At 44.7% G+C, this 22,454-nt stretch overlaps 1 protein-coding gene and 1 long non-coding RNA gene across 2 annotated transcripts in view; both read right to left on the bottom strand.

The window, feature by feature from the left end:
* The window catches only part of CHD6 (chromodomain helicase DNA binding protein 6), a 211,562-nt gene extending 194,259 nt beyond the window's left edge, over positions 1 to 17,303 (bottom strand). Inside the window, exon 1 of the mRNA XM_060122500.1 lies at positions 17,256 to 17,303. The gene's annotated coding sequence lies outside the window, so the exon portion shown is untranslated. The remainder of the gene's footprint in view (positions 1 to 17,255) is intronic.
* A 4,325-nt stretch (positions 17,304 to 21,628) lies between these two features.
* Positions 21,629 to 22,454, bottom strand: part of LOC132505998 (uncharacterized) — a 58,806-nt gene continuing 57,980 nt past the window's right edge. The window contains exon 4 of the long non-coding RNA XR_009535670.1: positions 21,629 to 22,172. This is a non-coding gene — a long non-coding RNA (uncharacterized LOC132505998). The remainder of the gene's footprint in view (positions 22,173 to 22,454) is intronic.

Raw genomic sequence — 22,454 nt, 5'->3', positions numbered from 1 at the left:
GACTTATCTCCTAGTCAGGCCACTGCAATGGCCTCCTCGTTCATTAACCGGCTGTCACGCCTCTCCAAACCACTGGTACTTAAACTTGGATGCACACTGGAATCACCTGAGAAGTTAACAAAAATCCAATGCCTGGGTGTCTCTTCTGGAGAATCTGATTTTCCTGTATGCAGCCTGGGCACTGGCATTTACTTCAAGCTTTCCAAGTGATTCTAATATGCAGCAAAGTTTGAGTGCCACTGTTCTAAACCAATCGCTGCTACAAAGGGTAGAATACAACCTACTCTCCTGTGTTAAAACCTCTGACGATTCCTCATTGCCAACACAAATCTAAACTCCTTACCACGATCTCCAAAGTCCTTCGACATCTCCAACCTACTCCTCCAGCCCTACTACCCACCCAAATCCACCCACAGTGAACTAACCCTTTGCCTCTGTTCCCTTGCAGGACACTTCCTATGCATAAAGGGCTTTTCACATCAGACACCAATCCCAGTCTCTGATCATTAAACTCCAAATCAGTTTTCAAGAACCAATCTAAAAGTTCCTTCCTTTCAAAAGCCTTCACCAGCTCCCCTGGGGAGACGGTTGCTTCCTCTCCTTGCCTTCTAACAAAACTTTGGACATGGCTCTAACTTGACATTTATTATGATGTTTGTAGTAGCAGTTTACATTTCTTTTTTTTTTTTTTTTTTAATTTTTGGCCACGCTGGGTCTTCGTTGCGGTGCGGGGCTTTCCCTAGTTGTGGAGAGCGGGAGCTACTCTTCATTGCGGTGCGCAGGCTTCTAATTTCGGTGGCTTCTCTTGTTGAGGAGCATGGGCTCTAGGTGCGCAGGCAGCACGCAGGCTCAATAGTTGCAGCACACAGGCTTTAGAGTGTGTAGGCTTCAGAAGTTGCAGTGCATGGGCTCTAGGGCAGTGGTCCCCAACATTTTTGGCACCAGGGACCGGTCTCATGGAAGACAAAACTGTGGGGGGGGGCAGGGGGATGGTTCAGGCAGTAATGCGAGTGATGGGGAGCGGCAGATGAAACTTTGCTTGCTTGCCCGTCGCTCACCTCCTGCTGTGCGGCCCGGTTCCTAACAGGCCTTGAGGACCCCTGCTCTAGGGCACGCAGGCTTCAGTAGTTGTGGCACACGGGCTCAGCAGTTATGGCTGTGGGCTCTAAAGCACAGGCTCTCAGTAGTTGTGGCACAGGGGCTTAGTTGCTCTGCGGCATGTGGGATCTTCTGGGACCAGGGCTTGAACCCGTGTCCCCTGCATTGGCAGGCGGATTCTTAACCACTGCGCCACCAGGGAAGTCCCTGTCTCTTCTAATAGACTGTGCATTCCTCGAGGGCAGAGACCAAGTGCATTTATCTTCAAGTTCTAGTGCCCAGTAATGGCTGAAACAAAATGAAAGTTCAATAATTGTTTACTAAATGAATGGGCATCACATACTTGTGGAATAAACGAGTAACAGTACGAGAAAAGACAAAGGCAGTTCAATATGAAATGCCAAGTCAGTTACATAGGCAAAACCTGACTCCAGAAGTGTAGAGGGGAAAGAGGGTGCTTCTGGCACATAGAGGGGGAAGGCCCCATGAAGACACTGGGACTTATTCTCAATCTCAAAGGAAGGAAAATATTTAGACAGGCCAGAAAACAAGGGGCAGAGAACTAGGAGCATGGGAAACCGCAGAGACATGGCCCATTGCACAAGAAAAGCCATTCGGCTCTGCCTTGGGTTTCTTCAAGAGATAACCTTAAAAAAAATTTTTTTTTAATTTAAAAAAGTTTTAGAAATTAATCACGCTTTTCTTAGTTATTTAAATCTATTTTCTGTCTTCTTATCCTGCTTTATTTTTCTTCCGAGTCCTTACTACCACTTGATACATTACAGTTCGGCATATTCAAATAACCACTAGAACATAAAGTCCCTAAGAGCAGGAACTTGGTTTTGTTTACTGCTGCATCCCCAGGGTTTACACCAGTGCTGGGCACAAAGTAAATGTTCAACACATATTTGCTGAATGGATGAAAGAACATATTTATTATGGCCTCTGATCTGATCTTTCCTTTCACGCAGAGATTGGCTACCTCACCCAGTCTGCACATATCCAAATCCTGTGTATCCTTCCGACCCAAATAAATGCCCAGTCTGACTCAAAGCCTTCTCTGACTCCCCATCCCTCCCCTTTCTGAACTTTCAAAGCCCTTTATCTTTCTCATCTTGGACACTTTTTATGGGCTACCTCATAATAGCACAATTCTCTGTGCACAGGTATTTATGTATATATATCTTATCGCCCCTGTAAATTCTTCAAGGGTAAGCTCTAGGTCATTTCCCCCCCAAGAGCATCGTGCCTTATAGAGTTGCTCAGTAATTCCTACTGAATAAAATGAAAAATTAAAGGTGGTATTAAACCTCTGATATCTTTTTTATTTTTTCAGTTGCCCCGGGTCTTAGTTGCGGCTCACGGACTCCTTAGTTGCGGCTCGCCGGCTCCTCAGCTGCAGCAGGTGGGCTCCTTAGTTGCGGCAGGTGGGCTCCTTAGTTGCGGCATGCGAACTCTTAGTTGCAGCATGCATGTGGGATCTAGCTCCCTGACCAGGGAGCCTGCAGGGAACCCGGGCCCCCTGCATTGGGAGCACGGAGTCTTAACCACTGCGCCACCAGGGAAGTCCCAAACCTTTGACATCTTAATATTAACCTCAGAAAGATTAAAATCAGTAATGATTTACCTCCATTCATCTTGGCCCTGTGATACCCGATTCTTTAAAATTATAATATCTAACACTTAAATCATGCTTTCAATGTGTGAGGTATTGTTCCAAGGCATAACATAAATTAACTCATTTAATCCTCAACAAAACCATATGGGACAGGTATAATCTCCATTTTACAGATGAGGAAACTGTGGCATGGAGAGGGTCACACACCCAGTGAGTGGCAGAGCTAGGATTCAAGCCCAGTGGTCTGGTTAGAGAATCCATGCACTTAACCACTATGCTGGAGTGTCTTACGACTGCTGGGCAGCTTCCTATTCATAAAGCTAAATGTGACCTTCTGAGAAATTTACTTTGAAAATATTAGAGATGTGAGGATATTGACGGCAAGGAACTGTCCTCATCACGTGAAAGATGGAATTCCAGAAGGCAGTAAAAGTAGAGAACAGATGACAGAAGAGGAATGGAGGATGTGCAGCACAACACTGGGAAGGATAAATGCTGTTAAGAGACAGACAGCCTTGGACCTAAAACTGCAGGAGCATCTGTAAGAAGGAATGGAACAGAGAGGTAAACAGAAGCTCTGGCAGGAAGTTATCATGGACAGAGCCCATATTCTAGATACAGTTGGTACTGAGATGGCACAGCATAGAGAATGGCAGCAAATCGTACTGCTTAAGAATGTAGGGCTCAAACTGCCTAGGTTACTAGCTCTGAAATTACAGACAAGTAAACTCCTTTGCCTGTTTCCTCAACTGTAAAATGGGCTAATATCAGCACTTAGCCACGAGGATCAAGGAGAATAATCCATGTACATTCATCAGGATGGGATTGGTTATGCTGCAGTTAAAATTCCTGTTTAAAAAACTCAGTGGTTTACACCGCCCCTCCCGGGAGCCTGTGCAGCCCGCCACTGCCAGGGTCCCATGATCCAGGGACAACTTCCCCGGGAGAACGCACGGCGCGCCTCAGGCTGCTGCAACGTCACGCTGGCCTCTGCCGCCACCGGCTCGCCCCGCATCCGTACCCCTCCCACCCCCACCCCCCGGCCTGAGTGAGCCAGAGCCCCCAAAGCAGCTGCTCCTTTAACCCCGTCCTGTCTGAGTGAAGAACAGACGCCCTCAGGCGACCTACACGCAGAGGCGGGGGCCAAATCCTGAACCCCGGGAGCTGTGAGAACAAAGAAGAGAAAGGGAAATCTCTCCCAGCAGCCTCAGGAGCAGCGGATTAAAGCTCCACAATCAACTTGATGTACCTTGCATCTGTGGAATACCTGAATAGACAAGGAATCATCCCAAATGGAGGAGGTGGATTTTGGGAGCAAGATACATTATTTTTTCCCCTCTTCCTCTTTTTGTGAGTGTGTATGTGTATGCTTCTGTGTGAGATTTTGTCTGTATAGCTTTGCTTTCACCATTTGTCCTAGGGTTCTGTCCGTCCGTTTTTTTTTGTTTTGTTTTACTTAAAAAAATTTTTTTTCTTAATAATTTTTTATTTTAATAACTTTATTTTATCCTCTTTCTTTCTATTTTTTTCTCCCTTTTATTCTGAGCCGTGTGGATGAAAGGCTCTTGGTGCTCCAGCCAGGAGTCAGTGCTGTGCCTCTGAGGTGGGAGAGCCAACTTCAGGACCCTGGTCCACAAGAGACCTCCCAGCTCCATGTAATATCAAACGGCGAAAATCTCCCAGAGATTTCCATCTCAACGCCAAGACCCAGCTTCACTCAACGACCAGCAAGCTACAGTGCTAGACACCCTATGCCAAACAACTAGCAAGACAGGAACACAGCCCCATCCATTAGCAGAGAGGCTGCCTAAAATCATAATAAGGCCACAGACACCCCAAAACACACCACCAGACGTGGACCTGCCCACCAGAAAGACAAGATCCAGCCTCATCCACCAGAACACAGGCACTAGTCCCCTCCAACAGGAAGCCTACACAACCCACTGAACCAACCTTAGCCACTGGGGACAGACACCAAAAACAACAGGAACTACGAACCTGCAGCCTGCAAAAAGGAGACCCTAAACACAATAAGATAAGCAAAATGAGAAGACAGAAAAACACAGAGCAGATGAAGGAGCAAGGTAAAAACCCATGAGACCTAACAAATGAAGAGGAAAGAGACAGTCTATCTGAAAAAGAATTCAGAATAATGATAGTAAAGATAATCCAAAATCTTGGAAACAGAGAAAATGCAAGAAACATTTAACAAAAACCTAGAAGAACTAAAGAGGAAACAAGCAATGATGAACAACACAATAAATGAAATTAAAAATACTCTAGAAGGGATCAAGAGCAGAATAACTGAGGCAGAAGAACGGATAAGTGACCTGGAAGATAAAATAGTGGAAATAACTACTGCAGAGCAGAATAAAGAAAAAAGAATGAAAAGAACTGAGGACAGGGCTTCCCTGGTGGTGCAGTGGTTGAGAGTCCGCCTGCCGATGCAGGGGACACGGGTTCGTGCCCCGGTCCGGGAAGATCCCACATGCCACAGAGCGGCTGGGCCCGTGAGCCATGGCCGCTGAGCCTGCGCGTCCGGAGCCTGTGCTCCACAACGGGAGAGGCCACAACAGTGAGAGGCCCGCGTACCACAAAAAAAAAAAAAAAAAAAAACAACAACTAAAAATAGAACTACCATACTACCCAGCAATCCCACTACTGGGCATATACCCTGAGAAAACCATAATTCAAAAAGTCATGTACCAAAATGTTCACTGCAGCTCTATTTACAATAGCCAGGACATGTAAGCTACCTAAGTGTCCATCATCGGATGAATGGATAAAGAAGATGTGGCACATATATACAATGGAATATTACTCAGCCATAAAAGGAAACGAAATTGAGATATTTGTAGTGAGGTGGATGGACCTAGAGTCTGTCATACAGAGTGAAGTCAGTCAGAAAGAGAAAAACAAATACCGTATGCTAACACATATATATGGAATCTAAGAAAAAAAAAAAAAGGTCATGAAGAACCTAGGGGTAAGACAGGAATAAAGACACAGACCTACTAGAGAATGGACTTGAGGACACGGGGAGGGGGAAGGGTAGGCTGTGACAAAGCAAGAGAGAGGCATGGACATATATACACTACCAAACGTAAAATAGATAGCTAGTGGGAAGCAGCCGCATAGCACAGGGAGATCAGCTCGGTGGTTTGTGACCACCTAGAGGGGTAGGATAGGGAGGGTGGGAAGGGAGGGAGACGCAGGAGGGAAGAGATATGGGAACATATGTATACATATGTATATGTATAACTGATTTACTTTGTTATAAAGCAGAAACTAACACACCATTGTAAAGCAATTATATTCCAATAAAGATGTTAAAAAAAAAAAGCTCAGTGGTTTAAAGCATGGGTTTGCTTACAACATGTAACTACTGCAGATTTTTTTCAGGAAAAAAAAAAAGGTATCTGCCTAGAAGTGTCTCACATGACCTCCAGTCAAATTTCAGTATCCAAAGCAAGTCACAGAGCCATGCTCAACTTCAAGGAAATGGAGAAGTGCAATCCCACCATGTACGCAAAAGAAAGAAGAATATCGACGCACATCCCTAACCACCACCACACCACGAAAGAAGCTCAGACCACACGTGGCACACAGTAAGCACCCAATGACTGGTAGCTGCTGTTATTATTATCATGACTACTGAGGGCTCTGGGAAAAACTTATTCTAATAACCCTAAGGCATAAAGCTGAATGAACATGCAGATGTGAAAACAGCCTCTCATGCACGTTATTTGCAATAAAGCAAAGGTGAATTTATAAGTATCTCACCGTGATATGATGGAGGGACATGCCAAAAAGTTTCTAGTAAGCAAAAAGTAGTAAACAAGAGTTACCAAAATAGTACCACTATTCTGACTCCTTTAAGACATGTAAAATTTCAGTGACAATATATTTTATTTTGGAGAATATATGAAAAAATTATGCAGCCTTTCACAAATTCACTTCTAATCTCAGAGCACTGCTTCTTCCCCTACTCTCCCTGTAAGTTCTTAAGTGAAATCCTCCTGTGTGGGTTTTTAGGACCCTAAGCATCAGAGTTAGGGAAAGAGTCTTATTTCGTGAAATGAGAGTTGAATTCTAATCCTAACTTGACCATAAACCAGTTCTATGACCTATCAAAATTTTTGACTAGGACACAACTAGTTACTCTGTTCCATCATCCATAAGATGACAATATTGACTAGATGGCCTCTGAAATCCCTTCCAACTCTACTCTTCTGCAATCCTGAGAAACCAAAAAGAAACTCTGGTTTAGCAGAATCTAGTTAAGATGCTGAATCATGTAAGACTTGACAATACTTAAATCTTAAACTAGAAGTAACTGCCACAACCACAGCTATGATGGTAGCAACAGAGCTTAGTTCAAGAGTGAACAATGGAAGAAAAGTCAGGAGCACCCAGGGAGAGCCCTGATAGCATGAAATGTTGCAGGGAGAGCAGATAAGGGTGGACAGAGCATGATTATATGTGTAAATAAGGAGTCTGGTATTTGAGCATGGTTTATGAAATCAGTCTTTTAGTAACATCTCATACCACATTCCAGCCATAGCTCTGCAAATCAGTGAAGGTGACAGGAACAAATCTGAAGCAAAGAACCTCCAAAACTTCAAGACTTGGGATCTGTCAACTACCAGATCTCAATTCCAACAGACTGGGTTTTCCAATTCCTTAAGACGCCAAAGCAGTAGTCCAAATATGTGCCTAGGGATCAAGAACTTGAAATCCTTCGGAGAAAGTCAAACAAAAGAGCTCAAAGCTGCATGTTACAAAATGTTAAGCTCTCCCAATCAGTGATACTTGTGTCTCAGTTAAACAGTAGCCCCTGCCCATACAACCTACCATATACATTAACTCACTCTGAGAGTATAAGACTGTCCCCTACAACAGAATTTAAGGGAAAACAGTGCTGCTTTTTAATGAACACCAATGGAAAACAATACAACATTAATTCATGCCATAAACAAGAGACACTGCTGCATCAGTAATTTGCTCTTCCTGCAGCCCTATTTATTATCTTTAAGAAGCCTTCTGATTCTAACATCTGTGAGTGTATAAAGCATATGGGAACCCTCCTCACTGTCTCTCATGCTTCAAGAGTCACTGCTAAAAGACTAAAAATCTCCTGCTTGAAAACTTAAAACCTGGCAAACAAATTTAATAAAATTACGTTTAGAAAGATCCATTTTATTATGTCTAGACAGCATTCTAAAAAGCTATAATTCTACATGTGGATCTTCATTTACTTCTATAGCCATACTTCCTTCCACTTGTCAATCACAAAACAATTTCCAGTTCTACAATGACTATTAATCAATATATTAGAATCACTGCTATTCTTGATTTTAATGAGTTTAAAATTTGAAGTACAAGTAGATGGGGCTGGAGGCAGGGAAGCATATACAGCCCTGAATGAGTAAAAGAAATCCTTTCTTTTAACAAATCAATTTTTAAGTATATTGGAAGAGGACAGAGGATAAGGCTCAATCCTTCAAGGGAGCTTTGATGAATATTATTAAAAAAAAGATTATACCTTTATAAACTGAAAAACCAACCTCTAAGTAAGCTGGTAAACCAAAAATACTTTACATAGGAAAAATCTCCATTAACTAGTCTAAAGTAATGAGAACCCTCAATAACCAGCGTTTTATATTGCGAATTAAGTATTACACTTAAAAGCTGCCTGTGTTAAATCTTTATATGAAAGAAAAAAGCTTCAGCAGTCATGCTGAAGGACATGCATGTTAGTCACAGCCATGAAGGGTCACAAGGCCTCGCTGGAACAGCTACCTTGGTATTTGCAAAACCTTACAGGACACAGATCCAAATTTATTTTCTGATCCTATTATTTTCTTAACATCAAATCAACTTTTAGATAAAAATAAACAGGTAAGCACAAATGGAAAAAATAGTGCTAAACTTTATTATATGATTTGTTTAGTCTCATTTTAGCCTACAGGACAGTCTTGTCCCATATTGTATTTTCCTTTCTAAGTGAAAAGAAAAAAAAAGTCCACTATTTTCCCCAAAAAGCGGGGGGTGGGTGGGTGGCAGGGGTGTTAAAGGGTCTAGAGTTGTGCTGTCAAATGCCAGAGCCACTAGCCGTATGTGGCTATTTAAACTTAAATTCACGGATATTAAATAAAAATTTAAATTCTGTTCCTCATACTAGCTACCTTTTAGGAGCTTCAAAAGCCACATGTGACTTGAAGTCCTGCATAGATATAGGACATGTTACATCGTAGTACAGAGTTCTACTGGACAATGATGATCTAGAACAATGTTTCTCAAATTTAAAGGTACACAAAGTCATCAGGATAGTTTGTTATAACACATACTACTGGGTCTCCACCCCAGGTAGTTTATTTCGGTTGTCTGGAACGGAGCCTAAAACCTGCATTTCTAACAAGCTCCAAGATGATACTGATACTGCCTATCATCTTGAGTAGTACTCTCTATGGTAAAGGACTAGCTTTTGTTTTTTCCTAATCCACCACTGACCAATACTTTTATAAAATACTAGAAAAGTTAATTATCAGGAAAAAATACTTTAAACAAGGACTATACCATAAACTTATACTCTTTAAATTATCAGATTCAACAGACAAATCATTTTTCTAAAAAATGTAGTAAAAGCAGCTAAATACCTTCTCTCAAGTTCTGAACTTACCTCATCACAGACAGGTAACAAACAGTTCACAGACCTGCACAGATCCAGACTAAGTGTGAGTAGCCCTTAGATCTAGAAGAACTTTTTTTTTACGATTATCTTTTTGGAGCCGATCATTAATGATCTCTTTCATATCCTCTACCATTTCCTCAAGGTATTTTTACAACTCCAGGCAAAAATGTTATTTCCATTAAGCAGAAACCTCCCCCCGGCCCAGTGTCTTAAAACAATAATACACAGGGTCTGCTCAAAGAAACAACCTGACAGGTCATCATTTATGTGATCCAAATCTGTCACATGGTCAACAAAGATGATGGCTTGACTTTTTCATGCTAACCCAAGGTTGAATTCAGACTGCTAACACTGCAAAAGTTAGTAAGCCAAGATACACAATGAACATTAATAGAGTCTCTGCGTTAAATCACAGAAAATTTCTTTCGGTCAATAAAATCAACGATCTGGACCTACCTTTCCAGACACAATCCTTAAAAGGATTTCTTATGAATACTGATGATTTCCCCAAACCCAAAATGAACAGTCCAGGTACGTTTCTTTACTCTTGTATACTTAGGGAAGGAACACATCAAACAGAATCCCCTTTTAGGACTCAATGCCCTTCAGCAAACTACCTAAAGCTTAGGTGTTTTCCTCAATCCATATACCAAACCAAATAAACTGATTTTTCTTCTACTCAACTTCTGGTCTGGCCCAACAGATGGACTTCTATGAGAAAATCTCCAGGATAACTTCAGGTCGGCCACTTGCTAGAGACTACTCTTAAGAATTTTCTTATTGCTCTATAATTTTGTTTTACCAGTTTGTTTGACTATTACTTAAATAAATTATAAAATAAGGCTCTGAGAACTTTAATATGTGATCCTTTTTCCTATAGTAATATCTGGTTTAACAGAACTTCACATATATGCATGTTCTGTATAAAATAAGGTTACATGCTCAACTAGACATTATTTTAAGAAAAATACCACTTAAAATTAACAACATTAACAGGAAAGTTACAAGGTATATATCTCATATAACATCTGAGGAATATAAAAATGGGGGGAGATTTTTTTTAAATGTACCGTTTTAACCATTTTTTAAAATAAATTTATTTATTTTTGGCTGCGTTGGGTCCTCGCTGCTGCACAGCGGGCCCTCCCCAGCTGTGGCGAGTGGGGTCCACTCCTCATTCCGGTGGTGAGGCGTGGGCTTCTCATTGCAGTGGCCTCTCCTTCTGCGGAGCACGGGCTCACGGGCTTCAGTAGCTGTGGCTCACAGGCTCCAGAGCACAGGCTCAGACCCGCGTCTCCCGCACTGGCAGGCGGATTCCCAACCACTGTGCCACCAGGGAAGCCCCATCTTTTTAACTGTTCTGCTTACAGTGTCAGAAAGAAAACCCTTTTCCTCCTAACATATCGAATGAAGCACTAACAGAATGAGTAAGAAGTAGAATCCAAAGCAAGATAACATCAGGAGCTTCTGCCACGGCCACCCCCTCCAGTCCCATCTGCAGAGGCAGATGGCTGGGATCGAGAGGCCCAGGACCCTCTAACACTGTCTTGTCACCTGCTCCAACCTTCACTCTATCAGGCTGCATGGGCAAAGCAATGGAACAGCTTCCCATGTATAACAATAAGGTAGGGAAGAATTTGGGGGTAACCCTTGCCTGGATGTCACCCTGAAGGATGCAGAAGGACCGCCCCAAGCCTAGGACAACTGATCCAGACTGAGACTGCAGGAACTGCTAAAGGGCAAAAAAGATCCAAAGAAGTCAGCCTCTGGGCAAAAAACTTTTGCTCAAACAAAACAACTGTTTTGTAAGGACCTAAATCAATGACCCTTAATATTATTTTTGCATGCAGGTGGGAAGAGATGGGGGAGAGGAGAAGGTGGGAGCGGGTCGGGGGTGGGGGGGAACCACAAATCCCTTTAAGAATCATAAGAAACGATGGATTGGCTTCCCATAAACATGCACACACAAACAATATTTTGCATACTATTTTGGGCAGTTCACAGATGAGCTAAAGACTCCCTCTGTGTCCATGAATTCCAAGATAAAAAGCATCAACCTAAGTAGGTAGGAACCAAAGGTCAGTACTACAATAGCTAGACCTTCATTTAACCTGAAGCTTGACCTTTTACAGAAAGACAATTTTGGAATTTAAAAATATAGGTATTCCAAAAATAAAATGCCTTGATCACATAGCTGTACAAGAAAATCCAAAATATATTAAAAATTTTACTGATAATGTATTTGATCCATAAAATTAGATCAGTGAAAACTCCCTACAAGAATCTTTAATAGAGTAAAAAAGTAGACAAACAGAAATCTCCCTTGGGAATTCCCTGGTGGTCCAGTTGTTAAGACTCCACGCTTCTACTGCAGGGGGCACGGGTTCGATTCCTGGTGGGGAACTAAGCACCAGCATGCTGCCCCACCAAAAAAAAAAAAAAAAAGAGAGAAAAAGAAATCTCCCTTTACTCTTTCACAAAATTCAAACATGCACCCATCACTTTGTAAGTGTTTGGATTCATGTCCTGAAGTTATCTTAAAATTCTGCTTCCCAATTTTCCTGGAATTTTCAAACACTGTCTCAGTATGTTGTTCTTCTGAAATAGCTAGTGGATAAAAGCACCATGGAAGTCTACTGAAAAATCAGGTTTTTTTCTTTGCTAAAAATTGTAAGTCCTTCATTATTACTATAAAGAAAAAGGTTCATCAATTTTTAAAAACTCCTCAAAATATGAGCTATTTATGTCATATATTATCAAAGATCCTAACAGTCTCGATGGCAAATGACACAAAGAATAAAAGTAGGAGAATGTAAGGAATCACTATTACAAACTAGAAAAACCAACTAATACAGGTACCACAAGCAAAACTAAACATTTTTCTCTGGATTTTATGCAAATAATCTGGTTCAGAAATTGGAAAAGAGGTGGATATTTTAAAGTAACTCCGGTTTACTACCTTCAAGACTTTTATGGAAGTAACAGAATTTCTCATGAGCCTCCACAAAAGCCTCCACAAAATGAACTAAAGAGAAGAACATTTTGGCAAGGAAAAACTGACTGCATTCTCTCTCTGCACTTCATGGTTATTACTGTACTAGGCTAACTGTGAACTCCTAAGTGCCCTAGAAAGACCTCTCCTACACCATGGAGACAAGGGGGGGCCGGGTGCCCTCACTGTATTCCAACTTGCCTCTTCAGTGACAAATTCTCGAAATGGAGAAGTAAAAATGGACGGGTGTACAGAACTCACGCAAAGTGTGCTAGTTAATCTAGTACCATACCACGAAAGCATGACAGCACACCCCAGCTTTTTAAGAAACCTTTAGAGAGTGCTGGTGGTGAAAAGAATATGTGCTTTGGATCAAGATGATGTGGGTTCAAATTCTGACTCTAACCTGAACCAGCTCTGTGGCCTTGAACAAGTTACTTCATTTCTTTGAGCTGCAGACCATGGAGCTCACGGAGTGGCTAAGAAAACGGGGATATTTTTTCTCATCTCTGTAGTCCCAGCACAAGTGCTGGACACAGACCAGGTATTCATTCATTCAATGCTAGTTTTTTTTGCTTCCCTCACAAGTGTGTTATATTCTACTGCAAACAAAAATGTTCTCTAGGGAACAGATATCTAAGCTCTAGCTATTTTCTATGTATTTCGAAGAGTTTTCAATATAGTAATAACCTGGTACGGGGGAATGCAGGCAGTCCCGTGGAATCCACTGTAGCTTTTCGCCTGAATTAGACTAAAGCTTTGTATGAAGGATGGAAGTATAAAGAGAAATACTAAATAATTTTAAAAAATAAAACGATTTCGGGGGAGAGGGATAAATTAGGAGTTTGGGAATAACAGACACACACTACTATATATAAAATAAACAAGGACCTACTGCATAGCACATGGAACGATATTCAATATCTTGTAATAACCTATAATGAATAAGAATCTGAAATATATGTATATATAACTGAATAATTTTGCTGTACACCTGAAACTAACACATCATAGCAAATCAACTATACTTCAATTAAAAGAAAATTTTCAAGAAACTCACTAATGGAGGTATGTTTTCTCTTAAAGGTAGTTGTTATCAGTTATTACCCAAAATTTTATTTATTTATTTTTTCATCCTGCTGGCTCCTGAGCTTATGTACATGAAATAAAATGGTATTGTTGGACAACTTAAAAAAAAAATTTCAGGGCTTCCCTGGTGGCACAGTGGTTGAGAGTCCGACTGCCGATGCAGGAGACGCGGGTTCGTGCCCCGGTCCGGAAGGATCCCACATGCTGCGGAGCGGCTGGGCCCGTGAGCCATGGCCCCTAAGCCTGCGCTTCCGGAGTCTGTGCTCCGCAACAGGAGAGGCCACAACAGTGAGAGGCCCGCGTACCGCAAAAAAAAAAAAAAAAATTCAAACCTTGCTATACTGGAGGGACAGAGAATAGGGTGAGAACATACTCTCCTCAGTTGATTTAGATACTGTCATTGTCCTAGATACTGTCATTGTCATATACCAAAGATATTTATGCAGGTAGAATCCTTAAATCCTAAAACCGGTTCCAAAGGGTTCAGAACATGAATCCATGTGTGACTCCACTTGGTTATTACAAAGTCTTCCCATGAAAGTTGAAAAACATAGGCACCTGCAGTGAGAATCAAGCCTGAGATTGTGGAACCCTTTTTCCTCATGGTTTAACACAGCAAGACATAACCACAAACTCTGCTTGGGGCATTTTCCTGACCCCCAGGGCAGCATTTAGGAGAACTGGAAGAAAAGCTGGTGAGGTCAGGGAAGGCCAAGGTCAAGAAGGGGGGACGGTGGTCATAGGGCTGGATGAGGAAGGGGGGGCGGTCGTCACAGGGCTGGATGAGGGGCAGACAGGGCTGGGGGCTCAGAAGGAAGAGGAGGAGGTGGCCAGAGCTCTGATTCTGAGGAGTTTAAGCTGCACTCTTCCCCCACTGGTCACCACGTGGCCGCCTCTGGGGACAGTAACTTGGGAGGCAGCATTTGTGGTGATGTCCCATCAGCACCTCACACACAGCACGTCCTTCTGCCGGCCCTGCTCCTCTCCAGGGCCCCCCAAGCCAGGACACCCCCAGTCTGACCATTTCTCCCCACTGCGGCCCCTCCCGTCCAGGCCACCAACATCTTGCCCGACCACTGGTCACTCTCCCTCGGCTCCCTCCTGCCCTCTGGCCACCATAGTCCACCCCTCCCCAGCAGCCAAAGGATCTTTCTAGAAAGCCAGTTGGACAAGCCCTTCCTTGCTTGGCCTCTGCAGCACTCTGAATGAAGTCCCGGCCTCTTATCACATCTCCAGCTGCTCTCTGGCTCCACCCTCTCGACACCCGCCCTGCCCTGCCCCCGCTGGCCTCAGAGTCTCTGCCCCAAGCCATACATCCATCCAAGAAAACTGAAAAACGTCTTCGAAACTTCTCTAAATCAGAGATCCCCAAGACACAGTAGCCCAAGGGCCTGTTGTTTCTGATAGATTTTCTGTAATATAATAGCAAAACTCACAAATGAGATGTAGTTTCTAAAGAGATAAGATTCTGCTTCAGATTTTCTTTGGTATTTGAAATAGTTATGAGAAAAGTAAATCAATAAATACAAAAAACGAACTGCCAAAGGATCTTCCAGAAATGTAGTAACGTCACTTGTGGCCTCCCACTTCACTTTCAACTGGCCATTCAATTTCTCCCGTGATTTGCCTGAAGTAATATACTGATGAGTTCAGAGAACTTCAGACTATACTAATAATAAATTATAAAAATATTTAGAAAGCTATAGAACATTAAAAAGTTGTGGGGAAAGTGATCATATTCCAAGACTTTGCAGTGCTATAACAGAAGAGCTAAATGTAAAAAGCAAAAATATAACTGCAGTATAAAAGATGAGACTCCAGGCAGACTGTAATACTGCGATGAGACACAGCTAATTTCACAACAGATCTAGATTCACTTTGCCCATGGCCACACTACAGCAAGAACAGTATCATAGTCTGGTTACTATATGGGAGAGTCCAAAGTTAGCAAAAAAAAGGGTGGGGGGGGGATTGTAAAAGTTAGCTTTTAATAGTCCATTAATCAAGAAAAAAGCTTAAATAATTCATCTAGGAAATCTGCCCTGGGACAGAAAAGAAGTCCAAAATTAACCTTTTTACAACTCCACATTTTCCCAGGCCTTTTGTTACAGTCATGCATTGCTTATATGAAACCACCTGTTCTGGTTGGCATAAACCCTTTTACTTGACATTTCACGCCTAATCATTTTATCACACATGGATCTCAAACCTTCTCTCTATTCCCAGAGAGCCACAAAGTTTAGAAAAACTATCTCCCTGAGGTTGCCAACCTGATCTTCCAATTTGGAATACCAACAGATTCTCCTGTGCCATGCACAGTCGATGGGTACAAATCCCCAGTAAGAAAGATAGCTCATAAGTAGCCCTGAGAACACAACACTGTGGCCCTTGTCTGGACTCTTCTAGGGGTCACAAGCATATCCCCTTAAAGTACGTCGAAATTTGGAGCCTACAGGGATGGTATTCCTATGAGCCATTTGCGAAACAATAGTCGAATCTCAGGCAATACTGCGGACACTCTAAAAATTGTAAAAAATGTTAAATGGGTATTTTCTCCGTTCATGGATCTGCTACACCAGAAATGAGCAGTGTGGAGAATAACGTGCACACACAGTCCCAAAGATGCCTGGAGATGCCAAGGATTCACTAGAAACCTTGGCCGGACTACTAATGGTCCATAAACCCTAATTTGGAGATCACGGGCCTACAGGTTCAAAATTGAATTATACTGCCTTATTAGATCACACACTACCGAAACCACAGTCACATCAATCATAACTGGAACTAGGAACACTTTAGGTACACAAATATGAGTCTGCTTATGCATTTTTAATTGGATCAAATAAAACAAGCTGCAAACAAACTCAAATTTCAATTATCTCACTAGTGAGGGGATTTCCTAACAGCGTCTTTTTAAAAACCAAGTAGCTGCCAACCCTCTACACATCTGACAGGCATATCTCTGGAAATTTGGGAACAGACTCCGTTACTTCTCAACAGCGAAGGAAATAAATACCCTGAAGGGAACAGATTCCGCTTTTGTTTTTGTTTTTTAAAGCTCAAACATGCAATCTAATAATGCACAGAACTTGGCTGCGGGGTTGCTGGACATCTCCAGGGTTCCAATTCTCGGGGCGAGTGCGCGCTAGTGCGTAAGAAGGGGGCGGAGGGGGTGCGCGCTCGGAGGACGCGCCGGGGCCCCCGCCCCCTCCCGGAGCAGCAGCCTGGCACCAGCCCACCCTCCTCCACCCCTGCAAAGAGACGCAGGACGCCAATAGAGCAACTTCTCCGCGGGGGCGGCGGCGCGAATAGCGGTCACCCCCGCCCCGCCGCTGCACGGCCGGGGGTCTCTCCTCGGCCGGGCCCCGGGGAGGCGGGAGGGAAGGGGGAGCCCTCCGCACGCCCCGCCCCCGCACGCCTGGCCCGGGGCCGGGGGCTGCCCGGACCCCCAACCCTCCGCGCGGCCCGCAGCGGCGCACTCCCAAGGACGGCCGCCTGGCCTGAGCGCGAGGCGGAGCGGAGCGCGGCGGAGGCCGGCCCCTCGCTTCAGGCCTCAGGCCGCCGCCTGCCCTCCGCCAGGCCGCCCGCCGCCGGCCCCGCTCGGACCCCGGCCCGGCCGGGCCTCGGCACCGCCGCATCCCCTCATCCTGGCTTCATTCATAGGGGCACCGCAGCCCGGCCGGCGGTGCGGGGCCGGGGACCCGCGGACAAGACCGACCCGCCAAGGCCGGGGAGGAAAATAAAAAGTTAAGAGAAGAACTTACCTAAAATGGCTCCTGCAGCAGCCAAAATACAAACAGCTATTATTTGGTGAAGTTTAGCTCAGACACCCTGCAAGGACACCCTAACCCGTCTCGGGCCCGCCTTCCCTGCCATGCCATTGGGCTTCGCCGGCCCAAAACACAGAGTCATTGGTCAGCCTGGCTGCCGCTCAGACAGAAGCCCATTTCAAGCTTGCTTGCAGGGGCGAGTGATGGGCTCGCTCCATTGTGCTCGTATTTGCATGGATGTGATAGCGGCGCTGATTGGCCGGCGCCGGGGCCGCCCCGCCCCCTGCCTCGCGCCCCCCGCCTTAGAGACGCCGCTGCGCGCGGCCCCGCCCCCCGGGACAGAGCGGCAGGGCCACGGGGGCGGGGCGGGGCCGGGGTCCTGCAGGCCGAGGGGGCGGGGCGGGGTCCTGCAGCCGCAAACAGCGGGCAGGGGGCGGGGACCTGGAGCACGCGCGCGCGGAGCGGGGCGGGGGTTCAGCCAGCAGGTGGAGGTCTCTTAGGTAGCGGGCTAGCCATATGGAACACCCTGGGCTGGCGTCTCCGGGGCTGGGAGAGGTTGTGACTGGGGTGCCGCGACAGAGAGATTCCGCTGGGGCCGAGGTCCCGTTGGTCAGGAAAAGAAGATTCCGAGAAGCCAGGCGAAGAGCCAAGGAGCCCCGAGCTCCGTCTCCAGCCGCATCCCTGCCGCTCCTCCTGGCTCCCGGGCACTCCTGGCACACGGGCTTCTTCCCAAGGACCCCCCGCACACCCGGGGAGTTTTTAGCCCCGGCGGTCTTGCGGCGCCTTGGATATACCTCCGTAAAATCAGGTGTCGAGCTATGGTGTGTTTATGTTCAGGCCTGTCTCCCTCACCATCCTTGTAGCATCCTCAAGGACAGGGCCCAGCATATGGCAGTGATTCAACTAATTGTTTAATATTCTTTAATTCGTTCGTTAGTAGCTAATTTTTGAATGCCCACAAAATGCCAGGCATTGATCTAAGACAGGAGATACAGCGGTCAATAAGACAAAGACCTTGCTGTCGTGGAATGGACCTGCTAAGGAGAAAGAAAGACAATAAACAAATACAGGGGGAGAAGTAGTGATAAATGTTATAAAGAAAATAGATGCAGGCAGAAAGGAATGGGGAGTTGGGCCTGTCTGGCTGAATACTCTGTATGGCATCCATTACTGCCCCCCTCCCAGATGTGGCAGTCACCTCACCACCTTACCCCCTGCTTGCCTCCATCACAGGTGTTTCCTTAACACCCACAAAAAATAAAATGGTTGGCTTCTGACTGTGGAGGCTCATTTTACCTTAATTAAAGTAGGAATGATCTGAGTCCTGATGATTCCAAGAGCTGTTTGTCTGATACTTTTAAGATGAACATGGTTTGACTTTGTCAGAGGTAGCTGTAATGATTTAGCAGAGCCTTACTGCACCCCCAGAGAGAGGATATTTTTAGTGTCTTTGAAACCCCAGCATTCCTATGATTTTCATCCCATGGCCCTAACTCTCTTCCGAGGACCACTTCTTCCCTTCTCGGCAGACACCAGAGATTTCTCCAGTTTGAAAATACAAAGATAGCAGCCCCCGCCCCCTGCCACCTGTCTACTTCACCTGTGCACATTTCTTTCATTTGACTCAAGACTGGCCAAGATGTATCACGGTCCTTCCCTCCTCCCTCCTCTTTCTTCCTTCCTTACACAAATATTTATTAAGCACCACCTATGTTCCAGGTATTGTTCTAGATATTAAACAAGGCAGACGACATCTCTGACCTCAGGGAGCTTATAGTCTAGCTGAGGACAAGGCAGAGTTTGACACATGGATCCTGAAGAGCTGCTGGTGAGTGAGTATGCAGAGAGCTGCTTGTCCCCGCTGACTCTCCCAATGCAGAGCGGACTTGCTCTCCTGAACCAGCGGCTGCAGGGGCTGAAGCGGGACCAGACAGCTGGTAGCTACAGCCTCTTCAGTCTGACACCAGGATCAAGGGTCTAAAACTGCTCATGGGACTTGGGTTTGTGAACATTAGCTTCTGGAAAGGGGCTGGGAGCAGAGTTATATCAGAGGCAGACTTGGTGAGTCCAACATGGGAGTCGAGTGGCCCTTAGTTCACACAATCAAATCCTGTGCCCACAAAAGATGACATAGCACAAATGAGGTGGGGGAGGAATGGGACTCCAGGCAGAGGGAGGAGAGTGTGCATGCCAAAGCATAAAAGCAAGGACACTGTTGTGAGGTGTGGGAGGGGGAGAGGGGAGGGAGGTAGATTTGTCAGTAATTCCTGTTCTTAAACTTGAGAAAAGTCAGTAGCACATAAGAAATTAAACACACGCAAAGACACAAATGTTATATCACTAAACAAGAAATCAATAGGAATGCATGATTGATTCACAAATGAATGGTACAGGTACAAGCAAAGGAAAGATTTGGTAGCTATACTCAGGAGAGGTAGCAGGCTTGACCTTCAAAGAGTCAAGTCTGTAGAACCGACCAAGGTTAGTGGAATCTGACCCTTAAAACACTTCCGCAGTATCCAGGGGCTAGAGGGGAAACACAGACAGCTAAGTGTCTTTTAGCTGTACCCATCCATGGGGACATATTAGCCTGGGTTCTCCACAATGCAGAGGCTGATTCTGTAGGGCAGGAGTGAGAGGCAAAAGGAGTAAGGTAGGGGACTTTCTCCTTCTGCCAGTCCAGTGGGTAAGACTCTGTGCTCCCAATGCAGGAGCCTGGGTTTGATCCCTGGTCAGGGAACTAGATCCCACATGCTGCAACTAAAAAGAGCCCCATGCCACAACAAAGATCTCATACATGGCAACGAAGATCCCACGTGCCACAACTAAGACCTGGCGCAGCCAAATAAATAAATAGTTTTTTTTTAAAAAAGGAGTAAAGTAGGAAAGAGGGAAGAGCTATTACCAGGATGATTATTCATGTGGCCTCCACTAAGTGTGGCTGATTGCTCCCACTCAAGGGATTATCCTCTGAGAAGCTACATAAAATGAGTCTCAGTACAGCCTGTGGGAGAGGGAAGGGAAGGAAATTTATCCACCAGCTCATCTTGACTGAATTCTTATTCATTCCAGTTTTTCACGCATAGGTGCCAAGTGGGGTTCTGTGGTGTCCCAAACTTCAGTGTTAAGGAGTGTGCAGCAGGGCCATAGGGCAAAGGATTATCAGGATGCAGCTTTGTGGAACTGGAGCCCATGCAGAGCTGGATGCCACAGCAGCGGCTGGGACAGAGATGGCTGACACTAAGAGGCCCTGAAGTTCTGACGTGGGGGTGACATCGGTGATGCATGCCTTTCTGTACCACATAGTACATCCATGTTTACAAAGGGCCCCAGAAGAACAATCCTTAGGTGCTCTGAAGGGGAGACATGAGAGGGCTGCCAACAGTTCTGGAACTTTGTGACAGTAAGTCTAAAAACACAAGTTGCATCCTGCCTGACCATGTTCTCTCTTGCCTTCCTGCCTCTGTTCACTTGTCTGTTTCCTCCATTTGACTGTGAGCTTCTATATTGTTCTTGTTTATATATCTCTGGCAGAGGAAAGGCTACTTTCCCCCACCTATTTCATTTTCCTCCTAGGCTCATAGCAAAACTACATTTCTCAGTAATCAGATAGGTCCTTGTGACCGAACTCTAACGGAATCTGGACAGAAGTGACACAAATATATCCCATGTCTAAGCATCCCCTAAAACTTCCTATGTGATCCTCCAAACTCTTCTCCTATCCTCATCTGCTGGCCAGATGCAAAACTATCCAGTGAGGAATCAAGAGGCCCCAGAAAATGGCAATGGCGTGAGTCTGCGTCACCAACTGACCGCATGGAGCAGAACCCGTGTGCTTCCCTGCACTGGACTGTGCTATGAGGGAGAAATAAACTGTCAAAATGTCAAGTCACTGAAATGTGAAGGTTGTTCGTTATGGCCATTAGTACACTCTGACTAATGCAGTTCTTATCTACATTCATTTGATTCTTTGTCCCTCCAGGGCAAGGACTATTTATTTGGCTTTGTAACTCAAGTACTAGTACAATGTCTGGCTACATAGTAGGAATTGCTCAAAGTATGAATGGATATGAATGAGCTGATACCTGAGCCTGGTCTAAAGCATCAAAGGTAGAATGGCAGGTAAGGTGGCAGGTGGAAAGTGTTCCACTCAGGAGACACAGCATGTGCTGCAGAGGCAGAGAGACTGGGGTGAACATATGCAATTCTCAGCGGTACAAATAGTTCATGATTTGAGAGTAAGATGGCTAGGGTGAGGCTAGAGAGAAGACAGGGGCCAGATTACAAAAGGTCTTATTCATTACATGAAGGAGTCTGAACTTTTTCCTACAAGAATCATTCAAACAGGGATGTGATACCATCAAGTTTATGTTTTAGAAAGATCTCTCTAGCAGCCTAGAAGAAGGATGGATTAGAAAGGAAGAGGCCAAGATGTGGATTTCTTTAAAGTAACATTTCCCTTTGCTCTAAATCATTCTTCTCATGAGATGCTCCACTAAAAAGAGTTTGGGGGTCAGGTTGGTTTGGACATTGTGCATACTTGAGTCCCTCTTGGAAGCTCCCATTGTTCATTAAAAACTCTGAGAAGTCCTGCATTGACGAAATCTGTTAAACTTTAACATAATATTTCTCAAAATTATTTGGCCCTTTTCATTTAATACCTATTTAAAGTAGTATTAGGATTAGATTTGCCTACATATCACATACACACAAAAGGACAAAGGGCATTAGTAACACTGAAGTTTATTTTTGTCTTGCATAAAAGAAATCTGGGAAGCAGGCAGTGCAAGGGAGGCATGGAGCTCTGTGGTATTGTCAGTAACCCAGGCTTCAGTATTTTTGCTCCACCATCATTGACTTTCATTCCCAAGGTCACTTCATGGTCCAAAGTGGCTGCTGGAACACCAGTCCCTATTTTTTTGGATGGAAAAAAGGAAAGACAGGAAAAAGTGGAGTTGAGTCATGTCCCTTAAACAGCCTTCCTGGAAATACTACACATCACTTCTGCTTACATCTCATTGGCCAGAACTCGGTCACATGGCCACACCAAGCTGCAGAGGAGGCTGGGAAATATGGTATTTAAAAAAAATTTTGCTTGGCTATGTGTCAAGTTAAAAATTGAGGTTCTTGGGACTTCCCTGGTGGTCCAGTGGTTAAGACTCTGCGCTCCCAATGCAGACTGCCCAGGTTTGA

The sequence above is a fragment of the Lagenorhynchus albirostris genome, chromosome 15, assembly GCF_949774975.1.
Source record: "Lagenorhynchus albirostris chromosome 15, mLagAlb1.1, whole genome shotgun sequence".
NCBI lineage: Eukaryota > Metazoa > Chordata > Mammalia > Artiodactyla > Delphinidae > Lagenorhynchus > Lagenorhynchus albirostris.
Note: the sequence above shows the minus strand (reverse complement) of the source record. Positions and strands in the feature narration are given on the sequence as shown.